The sequence below is a fragment of the Alligator mississippiensis genome, chromosome 11 (assembly GCF_030867095.1).
Source record: "Alligator mississippiensis isolate rAllMis1 chromosome 11, rAllMis1, whole genome shotgun sequence".
Lineage (NCBI taxonomy): Eukaryota > Metazoa > Chordata > Crocodylia > Alligatoridae > Alligator > Alligator mississippiensis.
In genome coordinates this window covers 25,269,271-25,290,323 of record NC_081834.1, presented here as the reverse complement: position 1 = coordinate 25,290,323, position 21,053 = coordinate 25,269,271, and the positions used below count along the sequence as shown (strand labels likewise).

At 42.9% G+C, this 21,053-nt stretch overlaps 1 long non-coding RNA gene across 2 annotated transcripts in view; it reads left to right on the top strand.

The window, feature by feature from the left end:
- Window positions 1-21,053, top strand: part of LOC109280601 (uncharacterized) — a 190,662-nt gene that overhangs the window by 32,488 nt on the left and 137,121 nt on the right. For both annotated transcript variants that reach the window (XR_002086975.2, XR_002086974.2), the window contains exon 2: window positions 203-253. This is a non-coding gene — a long non-coding RNA (uncharacterized LOC109280601). The remainder of the gene's footprint in view (window positions 1-202; window positions 254-21,053) is intronic.

The window sequence follows — 21,053 nt, the reverse complement described above, 5'->3', positions numbered from 1 at the left end:
CCACAAATGGAATAACTGTAGTCTCTAGTGTGCCTTGGCTCTGCAGGACAGCACCTTCTTATGCATTTTAGTAGCCTTTTGCTCTCTCAGGCTAGCAGCCACTTTCTATGCAGCCTATGCAGTTGATCAGTCTTTAAACTGGGCGACTGGGCATTGGCCAGACCTACCTGTTTACGTGCCTCTCTTCTCTCTCTTTCTACAGCGTTGCTGCTCCCCACTCATTGATCCAGTAGCGTCCCAATTGACTAGATGGGTAAGTATACAATCAGTCCTCTCTCCGCAGGCTTGTCGCCTGCTCCCATGGAGTTTGCTGTGACCCTGCACCACCACACAGGGAGAGTCCCATTTCAAATGCTGAGTCTCTCACTTTTCTCATGGCTCCCCTTCTGGGGGTTGTTATCTCATGGAGCTCCCCTTTTATACTCATAGGTATACCTACCATGGGTCAGATTCCTAATTCTTTGCAGGTGTTTTGACTCTCAAAGTAAAAATGCTGCTGGATTACATCATCAAGCAGTCGCCACCTCTTTACTCTCAGCGCAGGTCTCCCTCACCATTTTTTCAAGTAACAGGGATTTATTTAGTAGCACCCTGTTACAGTGTTAGTGGGGAATTTGCCAGGATAGGTCTGTTGACTTCAGTTGAGTTTTGCTGACTTTATTTCAGCTGAGGATCTGATCCAAGTATTCTGATAAAGCCTGTCTGTATGTGTATTTTAAAGGCTAAAACAGAGGTTTTCAACTTTTTTAAACAAGTGTACCCTTTCTGTGTCAAAGTTTCAGCTCATGTACCCCTTTATATTTTTTTCTTGGTTTTAATGGGCGGGGGGAGAGCAGATTGAGGACCCCATGGTGAAGGAGGGAGTGGGACTGGGGCAAGGGCAGGGGCAGGCACTGCACAGCTGAGGCAGAGTGCAGGATGGAGTCATGAGAGTGGTTCGTCCAGGAGCTGTGGGGTGGGAGGGCAGATCTTGCCACTGTGTGCACCCCAGTGGAGGTCTGGGGAGCACATGCCCCCACAGATCTGTGTGTGAAGCAGAGGCAGCTTTAGGCTGGACTCTGCACCCCGCTGCCCCAAGAGTCATGCAAAGCCATGTGCCTGCTGCGGCCAGGCAGGCAGGACACACACACAGACACGCGTGCGCGTGTGTGCGCGTGCGCGCACACACACACACACACACACACACACACACACACAGAGCAGGTAAGTGTGTTTGGGGGGGGAGGGGCGGGGTGGGGGAGAAGGAAGCGGCATTGGGGGGCCAGATCAAGAATGGGGGGGGTGGAGTGTGTCTCTGTGTCCATTCCCAGGAGCAGGGCCAGGGGAGTGAGGGCATCAGTGTCCATCTGCAGGCTGAACACGTAGTGCCTGGCCAGCCAGATGGGAAGTGGGGCTCACATGTGGTGGCTGCCACTGCCACCACCCTGCTCTGCTTTCCAGCAGCTGGTCGCATGTGTGACTCCATGGGCTGCTGACAGGCAACACGAGAGGTGCAAGGTGCATCAGCAGCCTGCAGAGCCGCACGTGTGACTGGGTGCAGGAAAGTGTGGCAGCGGAGTGGTGGTAGTGGTGGTGGTGGTGGTAGCCACCATGTGCGAGCTGCACACCCCCCCCCCCCCCCCCCCGGCTGGCCGGGCAGTGTGTGTGTGGCCTGTAGAGGGGCACCAGTGCCCTCACCCCCCCCCCCCCCCCGCTCTTGGGAGTGAGCACAGGGAGCGAGCTGAGGTGGGGGGTGGGGAGGCACTGCGGTGTGTCGTGTGGGGCTGCTGGTGCCCAGTGCTCCTGTCCCCTGGTAATAAGCAAAGTATGGGAAAGCACTGGGGGAGATGCCAACGCTGTACCCCAGGGCGCGATTATAAAACTTTAGTTCCTTGACATCAGATTTCAAAGGACTAGAGAATGGCCAATACAATTAGCATTCAGAAAAGGTAATGAGCCATGGAAAGCAAGTATCAATATGTTATCCAGACATCAGCTGTGGGGATAATATTAATAATAAATGAATAAGACTTAAAAAGTTAATTTTGATTTGAAGCAAAAACTGGTTTATAGACCTTTGTTGATTAAAAGGATGATATGATGTAGAACAGGATGGTCATTGTGATCACTTTACAGTAGGAAAAAGAGGATATACTTGCTAGAGAGAGTAAAATGAAAGTCACAACCAGGGTAATGTAAGGAGAGAGGGAGGGACATTTTTATGGTTAGGAGATTAGAGGCTATGGAAAATGTTTTTGCAGTCTCCCTTTGCTGACATACATGAAAGAGATTTTTCTTGAGGTATAGCTGTAAATACCTTGGGTCTGTCTGTATAGCAGAATTTAAAATACTGTGATAAATTTAGGAAGACATTTGCATCTCTGCCATTGTGATCTGACTGTGTTCAAAGCAAACACTTACTTCATCACACATTTCTTGTTTGCTGTTCTGTGACTTAAAATTAAGATAAATTACAGTAGAATTTCTTACTGCTTTGTGAATCTCATTAGAGCAGCAGGATCAATGTCAGTGCTGGGAGAAATAGAAAGCTTGACCTTGATGCCAAGAGATAGCTTCTTGTCTTCATTCAGGTTGTTTGTGACTGTAAAGGTCAGGCAGGTGAAATCTCCAGTGCAGTTCTTTACGTCTGACTTCACAAATCGATTCCTGGGTATTCTCTCTGGACTCGTGCTCTGTTCTGGCACAGATATCCAAGTGAAATTGGAAAAACGCATTATATTTTGAACCAATAGCTCGTCTAGACTATTCCCTTAAAAGAAGGAAAATTGGTTGCATTTCCACATTCCTTATGGTGTCTGTTACAAACTGAGTGCCTCCTTGTTTTTCAGGTTCTCTAAAGTTATTAAAATAAGTATCAAGTGGTTTCCATTGATTAGTGGAATAGCAGTCCTTTGATGGATCAAGTGTGTTGTACTAATATCGGCACAACTTGTTTAGCAATGCACTTGAAATAGATTATGTGCTGGAACCTCAAATGAGATAAATTCACATTGAAAAAAAATTGGAATGAGACTTATTCATGCTGTCCCCTTACCTATAGGCAGGGACTGGAGGGTTTGTTTTTTTTTTTTAATTCCTCAGCTAAGACGTACTATATTTTAAACAAATGGAAAATTTATACGGAGTCTTGTATTTCTTTTGTTTCATGTTGAAACTATGAAATAATCAGCAATCTGGATAAAAATTCCATTGCATTTCCTTTTGTAAATGTGTAGCTTTTGGTTATGAAAAAGCAGCCTGAGCTGTTGAAATGGCTTTCAGCATTTGCCACAATAACCACAGATATTGGCAGCAGATTTTTTACAGCAATTCTTGCTATCTAGAGTCTTGCAAGTCTATTTTAATCGGAATATATGATTAAGCAGTGAACCTTTTTGTCCTTGCTATCAATATCCTACTTCCATCTGTTATAATACTGAAAAGTAATGATCAGAAATATCTTACTTGACCCTGTGTACTCTGTCATAAAATGTTGATAGCACAGATAACTTTTGTTTTTCCAGGCTAAGTACAGACAGTCAAAAAGCTCAAGGCTGAATTGATTCAGTCTTTGCAGGTTAGTCTAAACTGCAGAGATTAAACTGAGAAACAACTGGATACACATTCACTTCTGATTCAGGAAATGCAGCCACGTGTCTGCAGTGGCTGAGGCCAGAAGCAGGGGGGTGCTAGAGCATGCCTCTCTGGCATATAGCCAGCATGTGCTGTGTGTTTACTTCTTTCTGCTGCCCCCAAGCTCTCTGGGATTTGCAGTCTAGGATTGCAGAAGCAGGACTCTGCAGGGTTTCTTATCAACTCCTCTTCCTGTTTCCAGGTGCCTCTAGGACTTGTAGTCCACAGTCACAGCCAGCAGTAACTTTCAGTAAGTTTAGCAGGGCAGAGCAGCTCTCTACTCGGGGAAGTGGGGTTTAAACCCCCTCCCTGACCCCAGACCCCAGCTGGGGTTTGCCTGTGTTGGGGCAGTCTCTGTCTTCCTGCCACCTTCCCTCCCTGTCAACCCTTCTCTGCTGGAGCAGAGCTAGAAAGCATAGTGGGCTGCTGGGGGACTCTGATTTAACTTGAACTAGGAAGGGGTCTGGGACAGAAGTTTCATAAACCTGTTTGACCTAAACCAGTTAAGCCTCTGATACTATATTCAACTAGGTTTATCTTAAACCAGCTTCAGCCATTTTGAAACACGCACTGAGCTTCTGTTCTGTTACAGGTTTAAACCAGTTTCTGATGACTTAAACTGATTTTTATGCAACTTCTGTCCCTAGCCCCATGGGGCTGTTCTTGTTCAGTGGTTTGAATGTACAAAAGCTCTTCTAACCAGTTCCAAAAATGATCAGCAAACGGAAAGTGCTAGGCTTATTGAATACTTGAAAGTATCCTCTACTGGAAGTTTGCAGTGATAAAGCTGATGCCTGACAGATTAATGTTATTCTTGGAGATTTCTATGGTTCTCATAATTGTAGAGTCTGAATGTATTACAAAAGTTAGTGGAATTGGCCCTCTCAGTATACTTCTTTTAAAAATGGGAAGCTGGTATGTGCAGTAAATGACTTACCCATGATGAGACATCAATTCAGTAGCAGAGCTGGAAATAAATGTCAAATCTCCTGAGTGTCACAACTCTGGGAATGAATATTGTATCTCCTCACCTAGCAAAGAATCCATTCTTAATATCCACGGTAATAAAATGTATTTAGAAAAGTCATTATGGGATTTGAACTAAATCTCTTTTTAAAAGTGACTAGAAACATCTCATTTTTTCATTTTTCAACACTAATCAACATCTTGGAAGAACAAAGCTGATTTTTTTTTTTTAATTTGAGATGTCCTGAGTCAATGCGTGCATGTTACTGTGTGTGTGTTACTCTGCAAGAATATCACCCATGTTCTCCAGTTTTTGCAAAAGATCCGTTCCAAAGAGTACATAAATACACAGGGGATGACTTGTTTGTGGAAACCTGTTGTCCTCTCAAGTTGTTTTCCAGTACTCAGCAGAAGTTTCTGTAGGGTGTCTGTACCCTCTGCACCCTCCGTGAGACTTGCAGTCTTGGGTCACAGGCATAAGTTATGCAGTGGCCAAGTCCAGCGTAGTGTATTGAGTGATATTTTTGTTTTCTGATACAGCTGTGTAGCTCGTATTTTTCTTATTTGTTTATCTTCTATTTCCCTGCTTTGGTCTCCTCTATTATTGTAGATATGCTTCCATTCACACCCTTTTTTATCCCCTCTTTCCACTCCACTAGTCTTCAGTTCTCCCCAGTTCTGTCCCATTTCTTCTGGTTTCCCATGTACTTGCCCTGTTAACTGTTTTCTGTTCTGTGCTGCCTGCAACTTATCTACTTCCTTTGCTCTGTTTGCCCAGCCTGGGGCCCACCCCTTTCCTGTCTCTATATATGTTGCTTCCATTCCTCCTCTGAAGAAAATAGCAGACACTAGTGTCAGTCTCTCTCAGGTGTGGGAGTGTGTGGGAGAGATGACTGGTGCTTGTCTCTTCTCCTTTGTTCATTCTCTCTATAGTGGTGCAATTCCTGCAGTGTGATTTTTGGGAGCAGGAGAAAGCAGGAGAAGCTAGATGAAAGGCAGCTTTGACAGTTTGCTCTGTAAGTCCATCTGTCTGATTGTAAACTCCGTGACTGGCAAGAGAAATTGTAGGGAAAAACCTTGTTTGTTACTTGAAGGCTTGCTAATACATATGACTTTCCTCTGAGACTTGGTAATGTGGCAGACTCAGATTTTGCACTGAAAGGGGTCTTGCTTCACAGGTACGGTTCAGTCTAGAGCCTTCACAAAGTTAAGTTCCTGCCCCGCTATGAAGATGTGAGGGTCTGTGAAGTATCTGAGCAAAAAGCTGTATTTGGCCACTGGGGTGCCCTTGGAAATAAAAGATGCAGAGGTGAGCAGCTCCATTTTAATTTGTCAGCCCACCACAAGCTAAGTGGGTTGTGAACCACCTGGATACAAATAATTTAGTTTTGGTTGCATATAAGTACTTTACGTTCCAGAAGGGCTTCAACATCCTGGTGCAATGGGGCATTTATTGCCAATTGAAGGATCTAATAAAGACTTGCAGACTTGGTTATGACACTTTATCTTTCACATGATGAAAAGTCCAGTTTCTTCCCTATTTTTTTTAACTAGAAATAGAACAAGCAGCAGATTTTAGGAGGTATTCTTGAAGAACTTGGGCTATAAACAGATGTTGCATTTGTCCTGGGAGAAAGTATTTTATAATGGGACAGAGTGCAGTCATTCCGATGTCCATTCTCATGGAATAAGAAGTGATAACAGGCTTGTTCTGGGATCTGGTGAACAGCATCTGAGTGGTTGTCCCAGGAATGCATCATTGAATCAGTGGTAGAAAGGCAGCAGTGCATTCTGCTGCTCAGTACATGATTTTACACCCCCACCCCTTTTATACGATTTCTCCTGTATGAGGTGTAGCCTTCTATACCTGTGGTCCGGTCATAGGTGAAGTCCCACCAGGTCTCCGTTATCTCTATGAGATCGTAGTCATTCTTGTTTAGCAGGAGGACCAGTTCCTCCTGTTTATCCTCTAAGCTCCTGGCATTGGTGTACAGGCACGTAAGTGTCCCATTGGGGGCCCTAGTCCTCCCTACACGTTGTTCTGGGGCTGGGGTAGGGGTGGGTTCCCTTGAGTGCCTTAGCCTGCTGGATTTGCAAAAGTTGCCCAGTGGGCTTCCTGTGGCAGTAGTGCCCCCATCCCTCAGCGGGCTTAGTTTAAAGCCTGGTCGAGCAGGTCAGCCATTCGGGCTAAGAAGAGCCTCCTCCCCAGTGCAGTGAGGTGGAGGCTGTCTCTTTCCAGTAGACACTGCCTCTTTCAGGCAGTGGTCTGAAGGTTGATCAGCTATGCAGAGTAAAGCAGCCTACTGCCCATGGAGCTTGAGGGGGAGGTGGGGTTGACAGTGGTATAAGGCTTGGCAGGGGCCTTGCTCTCATGGTAGCTAGGTGGTAGAGAGAAGCACTGGCAATGGTTCTCTTGGGGGAGTGGTGACTGAGGCTGCAACTGTGGCAGTGATGGTGTGAGCTGAGTTGGAAGCAACCCTTAGTTGGAGCTATGCTCTGTTGAAGTGCCTCTCCCTCCCCCCCCCCCCCCCCACACACACACATTGCTGTACCATAGTTAACACTTAGTTTGTTTCTCTCTCCGTTTGTTTTTATATGTTTAGTTTCAGATCTAGATATTAATAAAATAAGAGGTGTCAAGACACAGGTTTTTGGTTTGACTCTATTTCAAGAAGTATAAACCTTGTTTGTGCTCCTATTCTTGTATATATGTGTGTGTGTGTGTGTGTGTGTGTGTATATATTACAAAGAAGTGAGTCCTATTTATACACCATTCTCAGGACTGCACTATGTTGCAGCTGACACCTGTTGCCCTGTGGCTGATTTTGGTCCATGTTAGTACCCTGTATACTATGAAAGATTTTTTTTTAAATCCTATTCTCATTAAGAAACAAGGATATGTTAATGAGTACACATCACACTGGAAAATGAGTTTGGGTTTTTAGATTAACCAGAGATCTAACTCTTTGAGTGCCAGTGTGAATGTGCATGCAGCAATATTCTCTACATGTGAAAGTGGCCTAGTGCAAATATATAAAAGGTTGTTTCTTGTCATGTGCTGCTGTATAAGTCTATGGTCCACAGTGGTAAGCAACCCCTGCAGTCCATAAATCAGACTTTTGTTTTTTGGATGAGAGCACCTCTTTTTAATCAGAGTTACTAGACTATTTTGTGAGCTAGGTATGACCTTTTTAGGCCTTGTCATTGCCCCAGCTTGCTTTTACTTAATTTTACTAATTTAAACACCCTGTATCCACTCATCTTTTGATTTAGGTAAGTGTGTTCCTACCTGACTTGAGCTGAATTAGACTGAAACAAACTTGAATTAAAAGTGCCTTCCACTGACTTTCACTAAATAGGTTGAAAATCACGTCTGAGGTTAAAGTAGTATAACTGGGCTTGTGGACAACCCTTTAGTGCAACTCAGCAGTGTAGATATGCTGCCAGGTGCCCAGGGCAAAGTGGAAGTGGTGAATTTCTGTTCATGACAGAATGCATGGCTGCCAGCAGCAGCTGCTTTTTTCTGCCCCCTACAAAGTTGGCACTTGGCAGTTGCTCCTATTACTCCCTCCTTTACTCACCCTAGTTATGCCACTGCTTGGTGGTGCTATGCTAGCTAGCAGCATGTCTGGAAGGGGCCCGGGATCATAATCGGTGTTCCCTCTAAGGTGTAGTGGTCTATGAGTGCACTGCTTCAGTCCGTGAGCGCACCCCTTCAGTCTGTTCTGAACTGATCCTGCCTCTTCCTTTCAGCATGTGCTGCTTTGGTCTGCCCCACGGTATAACACATGGTCACCCAATTATTTAAAAACCTTGAAATATGCACTCTTCAAAATGCTATGAAACTGAATTATTTGGGAGAAAAGAGTTACTAAACTATCTATCTATCTATCTATCTATCTATCTATCTATCTATCTAGATCAATCAATTGATCAATAGACATATAAAAATCAACATTTTTATATTTCAAGGTTTATACACACGTGTACATGTGTGTGTGTGTGTGTATGTATGTATGTGTGTACATGTGTATATTAAAATGTACTTCATTTCTCATTCTTCAGTGTCTTGATTATAAATATCCATATAAGAGTCTAATATAAAAAAAAAATCATCAAACACTGAATACAATTATATATATATTAACCTGACTTTTTCCACTTTAAATTATATCTACACAGTCAGCTTTTACCGTGTGGAGCAGCCATGCTGCCCAGCTCAAGCAGTCGGCATGTGACTCCCGATCTTTGCATGGGGCAAGGGCAGGTGGGAGCTGCACTCTGCCCGCTCCATGCCTCTGTGCCTCGCTGCAGCCTTTGAAACCAGGAAGCGAGGAGACTCATGGCGTCGGGGCTTGGGGCAAAGCTCGCCTGAAGGGGTTGGGGAGTGGAGCAGTTCCCCAGAGCTGGCAGAACCTGCACGGTGCCCAGCTCTGCCCCAGCCCCCATCCTCACCCCTGCCTCGCCTCAGGGAGAAGCTGCTGCCTGCCCTGCACTGCTCTCCCTCCCTGCGAGGATGCCCGTGTGGTGAGGAGTGGAGCACAGCCGAGTGGTAACTTGCCATTGGTAAGTGTCCTGCGCTGGCCCCAGTGCCTCTACCATGCTCCGGGTTTCCAGGAAGCTGCAGCCCAGCTCCTCTCCCAGCAGGTGCCTGGCATTAAAAAGTTAATGCGCAGCAAGATTTTTTTATTGTGCATGGCTGTGCATGCACGCAGCTTAGAGTAATTAACCATAAAATGAATGTGAGCCACCAGTGTGATGCTACAGTTAGCAAAGCAAACAATACGCCGGCATATATCAACTGATACATCTCAAGCAAAACCAAGGAAGTTATTCTCCCACTCTACTTGGCATTGGTGAGGCTGCAGCTGGAGTACTGCATCCAGTTCTGGACACCACGCTTCAAGAAGGGTGTGGAGAAGCTTGAGAGAGTCCAGAGAAGAGTCACTCGTATGATTAGAGGCCTGAAGAGCAAGCCATATGAGGAAAGGCTGACAGATATGGGACTGTTCAGCCTAGAAAAGAGAAGACTTCAGAGGGATTTGGTGGCAGCTTACAAATATATCAGGGGAGAGCATCAGGGGCTAGGGGAACAACTATTCACCAAAGTACCCCGGGGAAAACCAGGAGTAATGGTCATAAACTCCTGGAAGAAGGTTTCAGACTGGATGTAAGGAAAAACTTCTTCATGGTTCATGTCACCAGACTCTGGAATAGACTCCCAGTGTTGGTGGTGCAGGCACCTACCCTGGAGATCTTCAAAAAGAGACTGGACACGCACCTTGCTGGGGTCACCTGACCCCAGTTGTGTTTCCTGCCCAGAGCAGGGGGGCTTGACCCAATAATCTCATGAGGTCCCTTCCAGCCGTAAACTTCTGTGAATCAGGTGATGTTGCCCTATTAGCCAATTTATATAAGTGGCAGCTTGCTTCAGGGAAGAAATATAGTAAGAATTTAAGAAGTGATAATGTTGGTACACCAGCTTATAAAGCCTTTTAATACCACTGTGGATCTACCCTTCATTCTGCTGGACTTAATCAGACAGAGCTGCTGCAGGTGTGGGCTTCATTGCAATATCTCCAGTTTATTACTAGCAAAGGCAAGCATTTTTTTGTAATTTCTGAACAAAGTTCTGCTGACTTTGTCAAGAGTTGCAAAAGATACCTTTTGCTGACCCCCATGGATTTTCTGAGAGGATTTGATTTCAAAGAGAAGATGCCAGAATAAGCCTATCTCCCCTGACTTCTTGATAGGCAGATATGTTATGAGTAATATTGATATATGAGAATAGGAAACTGGAAGCCATGAGTTCTGGCTGTGAATGATCTATTTCAGTGCTGCAGACAGTGTAGCAATCTGTCCCTTCTTTCTGCTTGCTTTTTTGGAGTTGTTGAGATTTTACTTTTATATTTGGCTGTTGGTCGCTGCCAACAACTTGCCCATTGCATCCTGGTGTGAAGGGAATGTCAAAGATTGAAGAAGTGATTCAAATCTGAACTTGCTTCTGGCCTGAGTCACTGCAGGTACATGGTTGCAAAAAGTAAATGTCTCTTCACTTGTTAGTCAGTTTAATCTCTGCAGTTTAGACTAATCTGCAAAGACTGAATTTATTCAGCCACAGACTTTTTGACTGTCTGTACTTAGCCAAAGAAAGTATCTGAATGATTGACTCCAGCTTTTATGTCAACCCTGCATCAAGGAAGCAGTGGGCAAGCACTAAGCATTCAACTTCCAAGGTTGAAAACAAACAGCAAAAGCTTCTGTCTTAAATGTAATTGTTTGGTCTGTGAGAGAGCAGAAATATAATTCCCCTGATAATGAATGCAGTGCAGGTATTAGGCTTCCTCTACACATTGTAGGTATTATGCACTTAACTGGTTAATTGTGAAACTTACCTTAAGACCAGCTACACGTGCAAAGTAGCTATCACACAATAAAAGTCATGCTTTACCTGCATATGTAGAGGGGGCCTGAGGGTTACTGGTTTGGCAGTTTAAATTATTAAGTTTCACTTGCATGTAGTAGTGTGTATTTTCAATAGTGTAGAAATAGCTTGCAAATCCTTTGCTGCTCTGTTGCTATTGCCTTTTCTTTTTATTGGCTTGCAATAGCTGTATGCAGCTCTGGACTTACTGCTGTATTCATTGGGGAAGATGATTACCAGAGTTATTTGAACTTGGCTCATGAGGTATTACCAGAGGGATCTCTCTCTCTCTCTCTAATACCTAAGTAACATGCATTCTTTGTTTTCTCTAGATTTGATTCTGTGCTTCTCTTCTGCTAGTGTCCTTATTTTCATTCCTTGATTTCCCAGTTATTGAAAATCTTTCTTGTCCTTAATTACCTCTGCCATAATGTTTTGGGCAGAGCCACCTGTCCGACAGTCCAACTAAATTCTCCACTTTTGCAACTTTTCTTCGATTGTTCAATTCCTAGATGGTAGCTGCTCCCTCGTCCCTCCTCCTCTGCCAGGGCCTCTCCGCTAATCAGTGGTGAGGAGCGGGACTGCACAAAGGGCAGCCCTCTGCCAATAAGTGGCAAGGGGTGGGGCCTCTGGGGCCTCTTGGCCAATCAGTTGCAAGGGATAGGGCTGCTGCAAAATGACCACGAAAGTAGTCCTGCATGCCACATGTGGGCCAAAAACCCCCTCTGTCTTGCCTTGATTTAGGGAGGACTGTAGATATAAGCAAGAGCAGTAGAGAGGATTCGGATGAGAGGTTACTGGTTGTATGAGATAGTATTTGTCATTAGTGTGGTTGCATATGGTGCTGTGCATAGGAGTTCAGGAAAGTCTTCCTGTACACCTGATACCTAGCTTATTTTTGGGCCTGTGTGATTCTGGGCAGAAAAATATTTTTAGTCTTTCTGATATCATTTTGAGTGATGCTGTTTTGATTTTTTTTTTTTTTTGTGTGTGTGTCTGGGATGATGCTGTCTTGTGAGGCTGAATTAGGAGGAAAAGAAATATTTAATGATACATTTGGTTTTGTTTTACGTGGCTGATGTTTACATTTAAAAAGCTATTTTCTTCTGTTTTGCCATGGTCCTAGAGTGATGAATATTTTGGTTAAGGAGAATCTATAAACTTGAGGTAAAGATTCATTACTGCTCTGCTTTGATGAATTTTAGTTTGTTTCCAGGAATTATGCTGTATTATCTGTATTCAATTGTCTAATTTATTTCTTTTTATGCAGGTCTAGGTAGTACTTTCTTAAAAGCATATCCTTTAATTTATCTTCAGTAATTGTTTTTGTCTTCAGTTTGCTTGTTTAAGAAATTATTCATTTACATTCCTTTATATGTTACCCAGTTAACTCTTCTAAATTATATATTTCTTTATGTCTGGGTTATATGGTTCTTGCTTTTGTTGTCAAGTAGGTGGTAAGCTAAGCAAGCTGTTTCCTTTTTCCCATTAAAAATTGTACTTCTTATTCAGTTTGCTTAATCATTTTGTATGTGCTCAATAGTATTCCCCTGTGGGGGAGAAGTAGAGATCAGCAAACTACTATAAAGCTTATTCAATTACTCAGTAGCATTTTGAGAAAAAGAAAATATATATGAGATAAGAGTTTGTTTGTTCAGTTGAGCAAAATGGAAATTAAAATGGCTGCTTATAAATTCTTTTAAACTAGCGATTTAATGGGAATGCTGACAGCTTTTCATTTTAATTAGGGTGCTGTTAGGATCTTCTTGGATAACCAAGAAGAGTTTGGAAGGAAAGTCATAGAACTGAAAGCTGACACATGCTACCAGGATGCACACTTTTAGGTGGTCCTGGAATAGTGGTCCCCAGCTTTTGAACCAGCGAATGTAGGTCAGCGTATTGAGTAATATGCAATTTTAGGCTATGCATCCATGTCACTGTGTTCCCTGTGGAGAAGGCAAATCCAAGGCAAACACCAGATGGCAGTTAGGTACTGAGACTGAGTATGAATCAATATGAATTGTAAAATGGGAAGAAAAAGATTCTATTGTTGTTCATAGGACAATTGAATCCTTTCAGTACAGTTTGACTGTTATGGCAAAGGTTTCTGAAATTATTTGGCTTAGAAGGTATTAGGATAGTACAATTCATATTTACCTCTTTGTTCATGTGACCTCATGCTGTGGACAGAATCTTTTTTTGGGGAATTAATATGTGGTGTGTGGACATATCAAATGAAATGTATTTCTTTTTTTCCCCTTCTAGGTGTTTCTAGTGTAGTGTAGTGAAGACAATAGAAAATAGCTTTCATGAGACTGCTACGAGAAAAATAAATGAAAACTATTTTATTGTTAAATCTTTACAGTCAGATTGGATGGTTTTAGGGTGACCATTTTGTGTAATCTTTTTGCTGTTTCTGAGACTCCTGACAGATGCTCAGGTAAGGGCGCAGTGGGATCAGATGAAGAATCCTAACAATTGTGTTTCCTGCCATGCCACACATGCATGGCAGGAGGCATGATTGTAGGATCCTGCATCAAATTCATTGCACCCTATAGCTGGTGCAGGGGGAGCCTGATCTGGGGCTCCCACTGCACCAGCAAATAGTAAGCTCTTCTCCCTCTGCTCCTTTGGCTGAGAGCTGCAGTCAGATGGATTGTGGCTTCCATGGTGTGCTTCTGTGACTGGGAACTGTGATTGTCTGACTAGGGCTCCCAGCCAAAGGAGCACATGGGACTCTTAAAAGGCTCCAGGGTGCTCCAGTTGGCTGGCCATTGACCACATGTTCAAATAAAGGCATTAATTTACCAGTCACAAAGTTATTACACGTATTTTGTGTAATAACTTTGTGGTTTATTCCTCATTTTATTATGACATTAATTGATTGAATGTGTGGCCAGGTCACTACTAAAGACATGGTTAATCTTTTAATCCCATTTTAAGTGTAACGTCTGTCAGGGGCCTGAGACTAATACAGATAAAAAGATTAGCTGAAAAAATAGTGTGAAAATTGGCTGGTTTCACTGTGCCTGAAAATAATTATTTTATTTCTTTTTGCTAATGAATAGGGACCTACCTAAATCACAGTTTTGTGGAATTCACAGAAACCACAAAAAACCCCAGCATTGTCTGCAATTCCTGTGGTTGCTGGGAAATCTGCCATTGGCTGTGATTTCCCAAGAAATCAGCCAAAAAAAAGTGGTAGTGACATATATTAAGTGAAAGCATCCTTTGCTAATTGGCAGTGAGGAGCAGGGCTGATGGGGCCCCTATACCAATCAGCCACCAGGAATGGGGCTGTGGCAAAATGTCCAGGAAATCAAGCTTTGCATGCTTCGACCAGGCCATGAAAAACCCTTTATTTCGTTGTGATTTAGGTAGATCCCCACTAATGAAAATTTCTCATGTTTTTCAAATCCTGAGTAAGGATTTTTTTTTTTGTTTTTGTTTTTTTGTATGTCTCTGTAAGAAACTCTCCTCTTTTTATAATGCAGTTTGTTTTGGGCAAATATAGCACCATCAAGTTCAAAGGCAGTGGGTGAAATCCTTGCACAGTAATTCAAGATTGCTAATGTTACATGAATGTAGTTGACACACCAAAGAAATTTCTTTGTAAGATATACCATCTTAAATTCAACGTGTAGAATAACTTTATTAGCTTATTAAGGTTGTCCACTGGGTCAGCCTGCCTTGTGCATTGTTTTGCAGCTAACCCACAAATAAATGGATCTGAAGCATTCATGTCATTTTTCAAGTTTTTTTTAAATTGATCCACCACACTCCATTACTATTAACATTTCATTTCTTTTTCTGAAATTATTTTTTATTACAGATCTCACAGTGTGGAATAGTACTGTCACATTCCAGTTTCGTGCCAAGTGAAACTGAATAAAAACAAAAACCTCTTAAAAAACTTATATTTAAGTTGAGCTCCCACTGAAATCATGAGAAGGTTTTACTTTATTAAAATGGGAGTTGGATTAAGCCCAAAATTCTTCAGACAAATGAAGGCACCCAAATAATGACTATGGACTTTTTTCCCTCACCAAAAAAGAACCAATTTACATTTTGCAGAGCTGGAAAGGGAAGATCTGTGCCATTGAACTATTCAGTGAAACACCAGTTTTCCACACTGAAATTGGCGTGTCTGTTACAAGTATGACTGCAGCAAAGGATCTAGCAGTTATCCTTTCCTTTAACTATCTACCTGTTTTAGGCTTTTAAACTTCTGACTATCTATGAGCTTGACCAGCTCAGTACTTTCCACATAATATCAATAGCAAAGTTTTTAGAAGACTTCTTAAAATTTTTGACTCCTCTTCTCCCTTTCTAGGCTGAAGTATTCTTGTGTGTATGTGTGGATTGCTTTATTTTGAGGAAAATCATTTGGGTTGATGGTGTATCATTCTTCCTATGGTGAAGAATGTCCTTGAGATAGACTTGGCCCCTGAGGGGTAATGGTTTTTTGACCTTTGTTGTTGTATTTCAACCTCACATGACATAGACCAGGGGTTGTCAACAGGGGTATGTATGCATACCCCTAGGAGTACTTGGTAAGGTGATGGGGGTATGCGCAGGTGGGGACGGAGCAGGGTCGGGGGGGCAGGGGGCGGGCTGCGGCAACCCTCTGTGGATGGACATGGGGCTGAGGGGCTAGGAAGTGGCGGCCGCTGCCAGCACCCACCACCCTGCACTGCCACCTCTCAGGAGAAGGGCTGGGGGGTGGGGGGAGGGATGAGGGAAGCAGTGCCCCTTTGTGGGCTGCACAGGTGTAGCCTGGCTGGCAGCTGTATGGGCTGCTGATGGGCAGCGTGGGATTGACCAGACGTGAGGCCCATCAGCAGCCCATGGAGCACATGCGACTGGCCGTGGTAAAGTGGGGTGCAGTGGTGGCGGCGCCAGGTCGTGGGTGGCCACAGTGTGCAAGCACCCCTCTCCTTCTATATGAGCACCCCTGCCCCCCTGTATGGCTGCTGCCACCAGAAGGGGTACACTATTTAAAAAAGGTTGAAAACCTCTGATGTAGACTGTTTTAAATCACCTTTTTTGTAAAAATTTTAATACACCCAGAACTGTGGTTTACAAATATGATAAATTTTGGTTGGTGGCTGTCATGACTAAAGCATATCCGTTGTCTTATCAAAGGATTGCACGCTGATTTTCAGTTTCGCAGTTGGATCCATGTTGGCGGACCCCTATATCCAATAGTGTAACTAAGGGTGGATGACAAGGACATAAGCCCCAGGTGCTCAGTTAAGGGGGGTGCTGGAATTGAGGTAGGGGGGACTCAAGGGTCTGATTACTTGGGTGAAGGTGGGAGTCCCCTAGTCAGCTTCACCCTCTCCCCATGGGAGATGCTGGTGCTGTGAGGGGAGATGCTGCTGCCAACAACTATGTTGGCCCTGCAGCCACCACCAGGTTAAAAGCTTTGTATCGTTGCTTGGGACATAAAGCTGCAGGGTCAAGGGCTGGTTTAACTTGTTTGCTGGCTGAAACACCTCCCTTCGCAACAATGACCTGCTTCTACTCTGCTTCAGCCTTATTCCAGCACCCCAGGGCTCAAACCCTATTAGGAATAAATCTGCTGCCCAGGGCAAAAACTCTACCAGTTACACCTCTGCCCGGTTCAGTAGATTTTGGTGGGGCTCAGCTTGCATTCACAGGTCCTCTCCAAGTATGTCCAATCAAGGTATCTCAGACTATAAACTCTGAGTGATTTACAAAGTCCTGTATAATTTCACCCAGACCTAAAACTCTCCTGTGTTTTCAGGTGCTGTACCTGCTCTGCTGTCCTCCTGCCATTTGTGATTTTTATGGTCACATTTTTTCTCTCTCTTTCTTTTTAAATTTCTTTCCCTTCCATAGTGCTGTGGAAAAACCCATACAAATAGGGAACATTAAGCATACAAGGCAGAGTGAAGCAGGCTATATAAAAATATTCTTAGATGTACAAAGCAGAAAAAGAGCAGTATAAACATCAGCATTCTTTTTCCCTACAGTCCTTCAGTTTTAGACTTCATATGTTATAAGAGCAGATTTAAAAAACCTGTTGGATAGAAATGTGTTGTGGAAGTTGGCTATGTCCAGATAACACAAAGACTTAAATGAATGACCTCTCAAAGTTCTGTATAACATGTTAATTGTGCTTTTTTGTCCAGTGTTCTGGATATTATATAGTATGATGCATAACTACATTTTGTAGCTGTCCCTGTAATGTCAGGGAACATTGCTCTAAACAAATTGCCTACATGATTGACCACTGAACTGTTAGGTTAAATTACATACCCAGAAAGGAGAATCCTAGCTGCTGTAATATAAAAGTCACACTCTCTCTCTCTCTTCCCCCTCCCTACCCCTTTTCAAGTGTGTGTACAGATGCATAAAATGATCAGCTCATTATCATGTTTTAGACCCCTGGCCTTAGATTTATGATCAAGAGCCTCAATATGCCTTGTGATATACTTGATGCCACTTTGTGCTAAAGAAATCATGTCAACAGACCCTATGCTTTTTATAATGAGCACCTTTTGTCTTCTGTCACACCAGAATAATAACTACATTACTATGAGTGCTTGGACTTTGGTGTGAATTTTGCAAAGTGCCTAAGAGAATCGGCTAACAGTGGAATGGAGAAGACTTAGGAAAAGTGAGTAGTGCCCTAGGGAGGCAAAGAACAGAGTACTGTCAACTCGAGTAATGCCCAGACTTTTTTTCTGGACAATACCATTTGTCATTGCATGCATAGGACACAGTGACACTTGAGTAAACAATTTTGGAGTTGGGTCCTATTCTTTGGCATGCTGTCTCGCTCTGTGTGCGGAGTGAACTTGGAAAAATTCCTTAACCTCCTTTTTATTTCTCGATTTCCTCATCTGTAAAATGGGAATGATCATACTTGCCTACGTTTTAAGCTTGGTAGAATTTTTTCATTTACTATCCGAAGATCCTTCCCTGAAAGTGGCTGTTCTAATAATTTAGAGTATTATACATTCCAATGCTTATGTAAGGAAAATCCAGATTTGTTTTATAAGGACGTCAATCTTGCATTCAGGAAGCTGTCCAAGTCTTCTGTTTTGATTCTGTTATGTTTTCAAGAAGTGTCTTATTCTTTTCTTATAGCTGTATAGCTTGGATACTTTGGATTGTTCTGGTGAAAGGTCCTCCAAAGTATTGTTAACATCTTTTTTCCACTTAAAACAGTGGTTCATTTTCAGGCTCTAAAATTAGTGCCATGGAAAAAATGGGCAAAGCTACCCAGGCATCCATGCATGTGGCTCCCATTCACTCTAGTAAGACTTGATATATTTAATCACAGAATTGGCGTTCTGCTTCTCATTTTACATCTGATGCTGTTGCACATAGAATCTGATCACCAGAATGACATACACAGAAAATATTTATTTGAAGTTCCATCAGGAAACTGAATAATGTTCTCATATTCCAGTTCAACACTATATTAATTTTTAGAATTTCATAATGGATAGAAGTCTGGCCCCCTACTACCTAGGCTTATGGGTGTAATTTGCATCTGGATCAGCATTTCCACATGTGTTTAAGCACAGTTATTTTTTGTTGCCGTAGTACTGTCCTCGACAGTACTATCTTACAGAGGTGAAAATTAATTTGCTGTAGTCTAATAGCATTGCACATGTAGACTGTGCAATGCTATTAGACTTTACACCGCAGCAAATTATTCTACAGTGCAGTTAAGTGCACATGTAGATGCATTTGTTGTGTTCCTAATTATAAACACAAACTTGTGGGAGCATATTCATATAATTCCATGGGCTGTGGTTGGGTTCCTGTGTTCATATTTTGAAAAGTAGAGGAGAAAGCGGTTCTTTTTAATATTAACTTACAAAGTCAAAGCTGGGGACCTGAGACCATTTGGCTCAGTTTATGCTGGGCTGCAAAACATGCAAGAAGACTGCTCTGAAGAAAGGCAGGAACATCTGTGGCTGCTTTCCCCATAAATTGGTTGCTAAATTCTTGATTCTTGTAACAGGATAGGAATCCCTGAAGGAGACTGCTCTTGCATCTGTTGGGAAATGAACTGTAATCACATGGGACAGACGCTATCTCTGGAATAATCTACTAAAGCCCCCGTAGCCTGTACAGTGACAGTAGAGCAGACAAGGGATCATGCTAGTTTTTCATTTACATAATGGATAATTTCCTGCTTAATGAATATCTTTAAATCAAAACATGTCATTTTACTTGGAATTTGTTTGGATGAAATTTCATTCAATTTTCTATTTTTATGTAGAAGATAGGAATGATGTACTCTTCAATAGCATCCCTGCCTTATGACTTTATATAACCTGGTGTTTGTTTGGTGTTAGAGCTATTTTTGTAGTGCCTAGTGACTCCAATTAAGAATCTTCCAAATGAAACTTCAACATAGAATGGGGTTGCTGCATTATAAGTGTATTTTGGTGGGTGATACAGATTGTTGGTGAATTAAGAATAAGTGGGACCTTGATATAATTAAATTTGCTTTCTGGTTTTCCATCCTATTTTTCCTACCTCTGTCATAATCTTTCTTGGCCTTATCTACAGGGGGCTAAGTTGGTTCTATCCATTCTTATTCTTCCGTGACTTCCTTTCTGGCTTCGTGCTGCTAGACAGTTGATACTCTTTCCCTTTACTTGGTTTCAAGATACCAGCTATGTATGACACTGTGGTCATATCTAGATATTAGGGCTGTGCAAAGCTTCGGTCCCTGATTCAATTCGGCTCGATTCAATGGTTGAATCTCTGAATCGAATTCGGAGACCCTTTAATCTCTCCGAATTGAATCACAGCCTCTGAATCGATTTGGAGAGATTCAGAAAGATTCAGCAATTTGGACACAGAAAGATTTGGAGAGATTCAGACATTTAGACACAGCTTGAAATGTTTTTTCTACATACCTCAAGATACCATGCAGCTCATGAATGCTGCAATGGTGGAGCAGATACAGTGTCCCACAGAAGCACAGGGGGCTCCCCAGTGTGTTTGGCAGCAGACCTAGAAGTGGACCACAAGCCAGGGAGCGGGCCAGGGCCCTTCCCGCCCCACCGGGCCCTCCCAGCTTGGTGACTGGTGCTTCTTGGGTCTGGGGGGGCACCCAGGGTCCCCCCATGGCCAATCACTGAGCTGGAGGGGAGGGGGGTATGGTACCTCAAGGTATGTAGAAAAAACATTTAAAGCTGTGTCTATGGCCGAATCATTGATTCTCCGACTCAGCATTGAATCTTTAGATTCAGATTCGGGCCGAATCCGAATCAAATACAGTCCTTTTCATGTGTACCTACTAGATATGATGCTGCTGGTGGCTCTCCTGCCTGTTCTTGATCATGGGAGAAGGGACCCTGATGCTGTCATCCAGTGGTCTGTGGTATGACTAGGAAAAACTCTATGGTTCCCAAAATGCTGCTTCCCTGGAAAGACACACTGAATAGTTTGCAGCTCCCCCATTGCACTAGGGTAGTGTTTCTATACGGAAGATAAACACAATCCACTAGGGTAGTGTTTCTATATGGAAGATAATTTTCCAAGCCTGAGGCCTGGTCTTTCAGCAGATGATGAAGTCTTAATGCTAACAAGAACTAGTTGTGCCCAGTTGGATTTGAGATTGCTGTTCTGTATATTTTTTTTTTTTTTTGTCTGGACCATAGGTCTTGAAAATGTGGCTATTTTCTTGCTGCTGAGTCTTCTTGGCTTGTCAGTTCAATTTAGCAGCTCCAGAAGAGATGAACTGTGGATTGCTAGGTATGTGGGGAAGCCAAAGATATCCAGTAGATTTGGAGACATAAAAATGACCAAGTCACTGTCTTGGAGGTAGAAAGAGATAACTGTTACATGGAGCACCTTAGCTTTGAATGGAGTTTTTCATGGTCAGCTGTATACTTTTCAGAAGTGTCCAAGAGCAGAGCTTTCATTAGGCTTGGCAACTTATGATGACAGTGCTTCCTCTTTTTCCCCTGAAGATGTGGCTAGTCCCTGGCCTGTAGCTTCCTGCTACTGTATTTTAGCATTCAGTTTATAAAATAATTTTTAGGGTGTGATA